General features: G+C 39.6%; 1 non-coding gene across 1 annotated transcript; it reads right to left on the reverse strand.

Moving 5' to 3' along the window:
• Positions 1-328: 328 nt before the first annotated feature.
• Positions 329-491, reverse strand: LOC115065426. Its single transcript, XR_003845217.1, has one exon. It is a non-coding gene; the product is annotated as a U1 spliceosomal RNA (small nuclear RNA).
• Positions 492-9,031: the final 8,540 nt, after the last annotated feature.

Here is a 9,031-nt window from a genome sequence, read left to right on the forward strand (position 1 = left end):
GTAACAGCTTTAATCTGACAGCTCAGTGAGAGGTTACCTCCCAGTAGACTAGTCTCCATATAACCTACTACTTTAGCTTCCCATCCTCTTAGAGTACCTAAGTATTCCTAAGTATTATTCTTTGTGTGTATATGATGTGTGAGTGTGAACACACGTGTGTCATACATAACATGTTCACGGAGGTCAGAGGACATGTTCTGAAGTTTGTTCTCTCTTACCACCTTCATGTGGGTTCCAGGAATCAATCAGTTTGTCACTCTCAAACAGCAAGCACCTTTTACCTGCTAAGCACCTCACCTGTATCCCAATAAAGTTTTTTTTTTTCAATATGGGAGAGAGAAAATATAGTCCCCACTTTTACAAACTACGCAGTAGGGTTTCCCATATTTGAGGAGTACTTAGGAATCAGCACATTAGGAGTGCAATATATAACTTAGATTTAAGGAAGCCATGTTCATCATCATGGTATCTTTTCTCTGCTAGGTAAGTATACATCTCAATGGTGTTGATACAGAAACGCTGCCTGGTTTGTTTCTCACCTTGTGACTCCTGTGGGAGACATCCCACTTCAAGCTTGTCTCTGGAATCAACAAAACCAAACCCAGAATCCTACTGAAAAATTTTCTACCAGTTCTATCTTGCCTATCTCTGTGCATCATAGGTGGCAGAAAATCCTTGATATCTGGCCACATTCATATGCCTGCTCTGCACAAGGGCCTTCTACCTCACAGACCCCAAACCTGAAGTAATTCACTTTCCTGCATGACTCCTGTGGCTTTCATCATGTTCCCTCCACAGCAGAGATTGCCAACCAGCCACTACTGTAATCTCCATAGACTGTTTTGCAATGAATGGAGACACTTTAGTTGCCACATATGGATGAGTGCTAGATGCTTGAAGTAGATGCCAAAAGATGAGCTTGACCTTGAAAGTTCACAGGACAGACATCTACAGCAAAGAGTATAAAACTCCAAATAGCTATCTGAAATTCAAATCGTATCTAGTACAAAATGGTACCCAGACTTGATTTGGCTTCTACATACATTGTAAATGTTAAGTGACTATGTATCTCTTATCAGAGTTTTCTATTTTTACGCTATAACCACACTGTCCAAATATTATGTTAATTGTGTATGATATTTTAATTTATATCTAAGTCAATTGATATCAAATATTATTTAAAACTCACTTCATAGTTATACCAGTTACACTGCAAAAGCTCAAGATGTATACGCTTCTAGTGGTTGTAGTCCTAGTTAGTGCCCACAGTTCTGATATGTTGTGTACCTCTAGACATTATACTCCATCACAGATGGAGAAATATTTGTATAGATACATATAGCTATTACATAGTTATTTTTTTCTAAATACCTTCATGAATTCTATTGACTGTAACTATATGGGGCATAAGAGCACCTTAAAAAAATACTTGCCAAAAGTCCTGTTTCACCATTCATCAATACAAAGGGTTCTTGGTTATATGTTGGTGGTCATGGTCATGGTCATGGTAAGCAGTGAAGAAACTCTAGAGTCTGAGAGAAATATCAGGGTCATGTATAAGGAAATTAACTTCCCAGAGGCCAGATGGTAATTCCACAGTCCAATTCTATCTTGGTATGATGCTTATTCAGTCCTGAACATCAGCAATCACCGTTGGGAAGGTACAAAGATTCTGTAGGTACAATGCATAATGTATACCCCAACTGAAAGTTAGAAAACGTAGGTAAAGCAGAGATAAGGAAAGTAGAGCCGAGAAGTCTTAAAGCATGTTAAGTAAAGACACAGTTTAAGAATCAAGAGAACTTCGTTCAGTTTCTTCTCCCATCATTTGCAAGTAAAGTAAAAAAACGAGCAGATTGGCCATGTGCCTTTGGGTATTAGGTTTTCAGAATCTTGATAAAACACTCCTACCTTCCTCCCTGCTCCGCTCTGCTGTGATCAATAAGGACGAAATATTTGTCCACACTAAAGAGAACAGTTGACAAATTGTCAGGTATACACTCTACAACCCTCTAAGAATTGTCCAGTGTTTGCCAGAAATCTTTTAATGACCAGAAACTTTCCACACTGTGGGGCACCCTCATCCATTCAAACTATGGTAATATGAAATTTCCGTAATGTAAATGAAAATATGAATAATTCTTCAGTTGCTGGGTATAATAACCATAGAACTTAAATAGTCATCTGTATTCAACCTTCTAGATCCCAACAGCATATGCCTAGTATCACAAGTGAGCAACAAAATGATAGAAAGATGACTGATTGATTGATTGATTGATTGATAGGTAGATAGGTAGGTAGGTAGGTAGATAGATAGATAGATAGATAGATAGATAGATAGATAGATAGCCAGCTTGTTACATATTTGCTTTGCAGGTACTGAAGAAAGGCAGTACTTACATGTCTAAAATGGTCACTAGCCAACCTAAACTCCCTCCTTTCCTTGGGAAAATGTAAAGAGAACACTAAGAAACTACTAAGGTTTCAAGAATTATTTCAAGTAGATTTTCTCTGCATGCTCTCACAGCATGTTCTGCCTGCCCCCTACTCTGTTTCTTACAAAAGTGGGACCACTGCTCACTGATTCTTGGTAGACTCACCTTATAAACGACACTGGATAGTGAAGAAAATGAGAAATCTGAGTGTTTCTCCCTCTTACTGGCTGTCTCATGTGGAGTTTCTTTTGGTCGAGAGAGTATCTGAAACATGCCTCTCTCCAAAGTCCATCTCTGGGTAGAGCATCCTGTTCTGGTGACTGGCAAGTTTACTTTGAGGATTATCCCACCTCCTCCTGTGGTCTCTCCAAGCTCCTTAAGCATTCCCTTGCACATCATGCTTATGTCTATTCTTGTACCTTTTCAAGTTATTTACATATTTATTATCATTTCTTCTTTAAAATACATGGGGCAGCATTTCTTTCCCTGATTGAAAAGTTAGACACAAAAAGAATGGTTTGGTTTGGTTTTCCCTAACTATATCTCCAACAAATGACTCCAGGGGTAATTTGAAGAAGAAACATGTGCCTTTTTCCATTGCTTATGAACCCTTAAAGTAGTGATTCATGATTCCGTGATTCATGTGATTCACGATAAAGTAGTGACACATGATTCTGTGTTGTCTTCTATCAGCTAGGATATAAGTTTAGAAAAACTATTCAAGCAGGTAATTTTCTTATCCAGAGACACTTTTTAATGGAAAATGTAGCATATTTTTGTCATAAAAGAAACCGATTGTCAGGTAGGAGGATGCCAATGAGGACAAGAAGATGGAGGCTAAGCATCAAAGAACCTCCACGGTTAGGCGGTGTCTTTCTTCCCATTCCTATCAAACTGTAAGTGTAGGGGTAAAATTAAAAACACTTTGATCCCCAAATGTAACCAATATCTAATTCAATACATTGCTAATGTAAATGTGTCAATTACTAAATGGAATGATTAATAGCTCAGTCTTAATATAGAAAGCTGTTAAAGCACATAGAAAGAATACTTCAAGATGAGAGAGATAAGTAAAAGAGCCAGAAAACACTCCAGAATCTGTCTTTCTGGTTCTGTTTTGCTTTCCAGGACATTTTTCCATTTTCATTTTCTATGCATCTACACATTGCTAATTAGGGAGGCAAGTGTCTTAGGGATCCTTCAAATTCAAGTCTCAGAAACTCACATAAACTTCTGCAAATATAGAAAACACAGGCAGAGTGTATTGCCTTGTAGAAGCCAGCCTATGAATTCCAGAAAGAGAAAATGCAGCCAAGTCTCAGAGGAAAGATGAGAAACAAACACAGGAGACCATGAAGCAGAAGGGGTATTTTCTGCCTATATCCATCTCTACTAATTGTGGGTTCAGCTGCTCTCACCTTTGTGTAAGTGCCCCCTAGTCTCTCATTGGAGATAATAGAAATGTTTCTCTCATATCCTTGACATCTAAAATAGCCAGCACTCCATTCCCCCTAGCTTGGGGTTTGCCAGTGCTCTTTAAATTCTCCCTCTTAAGCACAGCAACTCTATCTGACCCAACATGAGTCAGGTATCTACTTCCAGTCATTTGGGTTTTATGTAGGCAAAGAAGGTTATATCCTACAAAGCAGCACTGCACTGATTGCTCCTGTCTGCAAAATAATCATAAAAGACCAGCTGGTTCCAGTGGTGGGAATAACATCTCAGATGTATCTCATCTCAGTAAAGTGGCTATGCAGAGGCATGTTGACCTGGATTCAGATTCTCTTCTGTCACATAAAAGCTGGGCACAGAGACACAGTCTCTAACCCTAGCATGTGGAAGTGGAAGGGTCCTCAGAGTGAACTGGCCAGACAGTCTAAACATTGATGAGCTTCTTGATTCTACAAAAGCCTTAAAACATAAGCTGGAGGCCCATTAAGAATGAAGTCCAAAGTGTGGATGCTTCTGTTCTACTTAGAAGGGGGAGCAAAAATAATCACAGGAGGTAGAGGGTAGGAGGGAGGAAGAGAGAAGGAGAAGAGGAAAAAAGAGAGGGCAGGATCCAGTGTGGGAAGAGATAGGGGAGATGTACAAAGGGTCAGGAAATTGAACAGAGGTGTGTAGCAATGGGAGACGGGTAACTGGTAGTTGCCAAGAGAAAGTCCCAGATGCCAAGAAAGCAAGATGCTTCCTGGTCCCAATGGGAATGACATTAGCTGAAATACCTAACAAAGGGGAGAGAGAACCTAAGGGACTATGTCCAGAGGTTAGGCATGGTCCTTCCATTTGAGGGATGGAGCCACCCACATTTCTCAAAAATTTTAACCCAGAATTGCTCCTATCTGAAGGAAATACAAGGACAAAGAGTGGAGCAGAGGCTTAAAGGAAGGCCATCCAGAGACTGCCTCACCTGGGGATCCACCTCATTTGCAGACACCAAACTCAGACACTATTGCTGATGCCAAGAAGCACTTGCTGACAGGAGCATGGTATAGCTTTCCCCTGAGAGGTTTGGCCAGAGCCTTATCAATACAGATGAAGATGCTTGTAGCCAACCACCGGGCTGAGCACAGGGTCCCCAATGGAGGAGTTAGGAGAAGGACTGAAGGAGCTGAAAGGGTTTGCAAGCCCATAAGAAGAACAATATCAACCAACCAGACCCCTCAGAGATCCCAAGAACTAAACCACTAACCAAAGAATACACATGGAGGGGCACATGGCTCCCGTCATATATATAGCAGATGGTCTTATTTGGCATCAATGGGAGGGGATGCCCTTGGTCCTGTGAGAACTTGATGTCCCTGTGTAGGGGAATACAAGGGCAGTGAAGCCTGAGTGAATGGGTGGTTGGGGAAGCATCCTCATAGAAGCAGGGAGGAGGGAGAGGACAGAGGGTTTGTGGAGGGGAAGGGAGATAATATTTGGAAGGGAGATAACATTTGGAATGTAAATAAATAAACTAGCCAATAAAAAATTAAAAAAAAACAATGACACCTGACATCAATATTCAACCTCTACATGCATATATGGCAGTGAGTGTACCTTTCCACACACACAAATGTTCACATATTCATATACACAAACACATGAACACAGGTGTACACACACATACACAAATATATGTAATGAATTCTATAATAAGCTGATATTTTGAATTATAAACTATTACTTATCTTTACAAAAGATATGAGCAAATATTATAAAACATGGCGGCCTATATTACTTATTTTCTTTCACCAACAAAAGCATCTTTCTCTCTAAAGACTATAGCTGCTATCATGAGTCCAGTAAGATTTAGCATCTACTGAAGTACCTAAAAGGCAGAACTTGAAATCAGTTTTGTTCAAGAACCAGAAAGCTTCAGAGTCTTGTGGAAAACATACTAACTGAATATTATAAAGCCCTGCAAAGAAACTTAACTTTTGAGAGCTCCAGAGCCAGGAAGGAACTAATCAAAGATTTGTCTCTTATCTCTTATGTCTTTGGAAGAGGAAGAAGGAAAGATTATGAAGTGGCTTCCTACTGTTGAAGGAGCAGTTTAACTCCTGTCCCTACGCCTGCTATCCACAATATAAGAAACCTCTTATTTTCAAGTACAAATATGAGGTGTCTACTATTAAGAGTATTTCAACACTCAAATGTGAATTCTGGTATGTCAGCAGGAAAACACTATCGGCCCCTTTTGCAAAACAAAGCAGTTAGGGGTCGATGGGGCACACCCAAAGTCTTGGGGAAACCAAGAGGGTCAGGATGAAGGAAAACAGAGATAGGACTTCCGGATACCCAAAGGGTGGAGGAGATCCTTGAACCAAAACATGTGTTTCTTAGAGCTGAAAATTTAATAATATAACGACTAAGACCATAAAAAGTGACCTAGATGATACACTCACTCCAGGGACTTCTGCAAGGTATGAACACATGGTATGTGTCACCAAGGAAGACACTAAGAAATGAGGAAGTAGGGGCTGGTGAGATGGCTCAGTGGGTAAGAGCACCCGACTGTTCTTCCGAAGGTCTGGAGTTCAAATCCCAGCAACCACATGGTGGCTCATAACCATCCATAACAAGATCTGGTGCCCTCTTCTGGAGTGCCTGAAGACAGCTACAGTGTACTTACATAAAATAAAAATAAATAAATAAATCTTTAAAAAAAAAAAAAAAGAAATGAGAAAGTAGACTTGAGACAATATAAAGGAGAAAAGAGAGCAGGCAGAGAAGGGTGTGAGTATGGTCTGCCATGGCAGGGGAAAGAAAGTATTTGTGGATCTGCAGTAAAGGTCTGAACCTGTTGGGCAGGGTAACACATTGTAGCAGGACCAATGGAGACAGACACAATTCTGTATATGTTCTAGTAAAATCTCTGAAGCCTTTATATAGAAAAGAACATAAATATTATAAACATTCAGACAAAAGAGGAAGTTTTTCTAGTAGCTAGTAAGAATCAGCTAGTCAGTCCCAACCCAGAAGTCAAAGGACCTCCAGGAAAACTCAGAGGGGCTGCAGTTTAAGGACCTCCCATCTACCAAGATGTAGCTCCACTACGAGGATGGAAAAAAAGACACAGCATCAGAGTTGTAGTGAGCAGGAGGATGCGCCCTCTGCAAGCCTGAAGTGACAAAGGTTTTTCTTTTCATTTTTTAGTATTATGAACCAGCAACAAGTATGCCCAAACTAACTTTTTAAAGAGGAAGGCGATATAATAAAAGGTACATAAAAGATACAGCACTGAAGAGGAACCCTAGTTTAGACTCTCTAAGAGCTAGTAATCTCTAAGCTAAGAAAGGATTTAGGAAATACAGCAGACACCTGTACAGAAGATTAATTTTATTGAACTATCACAGAAAACGTATTAAGAAGAAGAAGTGGAAACAGGGATTGAAGTGGTATAGAAGGCACAAGGAAATGGGGAAGTAAAAGTAGTCTCAGGCCATTGTACTTTGGAAAAAGAAAAAGGGAAAATGCTATTTTGTTTGCATCAACATTTTCTTCTTATAAAAATAGTCATCAAACGTGTTTTAAAATAGCAGAAAAATGGGGAGTATGAAGAAGGCACCCCATTGCTTGCCTAACTCAATCTGCTTTTGCCTCTCTGGCTCTACATCATCTTCTTAAAGTTTTGTCTGCCCCTACGCTAAGCCTCTTCTGCTGTTACCTTGGATTCTAAGGATATGGAGAATGATCAATAGACATCTTTATAGCCACAGATGGTATCCTCCCACACACAAAGGGAATTTCACAGAGCTGATTGTCGCCCCAACGAATTCAATCACTGGGATACAGGGTCTGCCTCCCAGGGCAAAAGTGATCCCTCTGAACAGACCAGAGTGCTCTTCTCACGTGGTCTCCAGAACTGTTTGCAAGGCCAAAACTGAATGATCAAGCAGACTCCTGGCCTTACCAAGTTGTCACAATATCAGCCACACTTCCCTCTTCTCTTTTCAATAAAATCTCAAAGGCCTTATTAGCCCCTTAAAATGAATTTGGAGACACTGAACCCCTTCATTTGTTCTTTCCAAAACAACACTAATTAAATATCCTTTCTCTAATTCTTGGCCATTCATTTGTATATTGAAACCAGCCCTGCATTTAATCGGTGGGAACTCTCAGAGACAAGGTGCTGGCCCACCCCTACCGACCAAGCTCTAGTAATAATTACTGTTGGAATGAAACAAATCAATATAAACTTCATATAAGGAAGACAACTGTTCATGTCTCAATTGAATCCTTTTAGAATAAAGACAGGAATCCAGCAAACACTTGAATTCTTGTTTATTTAATATTGACGAATCCATCAGAAATGTACAGACAATGAAAGATGACTCTGACCCTGGGATAATTACATTATACAAACTGCATTGATAAGGTGTCTTCTCACAAACAATAACTGCCTTAATTATGGCAAATAAGCAATAAAATATAAGTACAACTAAAGAGATAACCTAGAAGAAAACTAAATCCACACATGATTTTCTTCCACAAATCTGAGCAAAATATTTTTGTGTAAGTCTGTTTTCTCCTGGAACCATCTGGCAAGAGTTGGAGGAGGCAGACAAGGACACACTTAGACCATTTTATCAGACTTTCACTGTTCCTTTCATTCTTTCAAAGGCATCTACTACACAGCTGTTGCCTGGCATGCCCAAGTCTATCCTCTCCCACAGAGAGCAACAGAAATGATGGATCAAAGTAACATTAGAAAAGAAAGTGCACCTAAAGAAGACAACTTGGTAATGTGTGTGGCTTATAGATGAACTCCTATATAACATGGCTAAAAATAGCTAGAATATACATTATTTAGTCACAGCAGTTTCAAGAGATTACAAATAGAACATATGAAAATTCTATCATAGAAACCACTTAGTGTGCGTGGCATTGACTAGAAGGTAAATCTGTTTTTCTGAGGTTGAAAAAAAAAAAATCAAGTGACCATAGGTGTGTGGGTTCATATCTGGGTCTTCAATTCTTTTCCATTGGTCTACCTGTCTGTCACTATACCAGTTCCATGCAGTTATTAACCACAATTGCTCTGTAGTACAGTTTTAGGTCAGGTATAAAATCAGTTTTAGGTGATTCCCCCAGAGATTCTTTTATCATTG

The sequence above is a fragment of the Mus pahari genome, chromosome 14 (assembly GCF_900095145.1).
Source record: "Mus pahari chromosome 14, PAHARI_EIJ_v1.1, whole genome shotgun sequence".
NCBI classification, from domain to species: domain Eukaryota; kingdom Metazoa; phylum Chordata; class Mammalia; order Rodentia; family Muridae; genus Mus; species Mus pahari.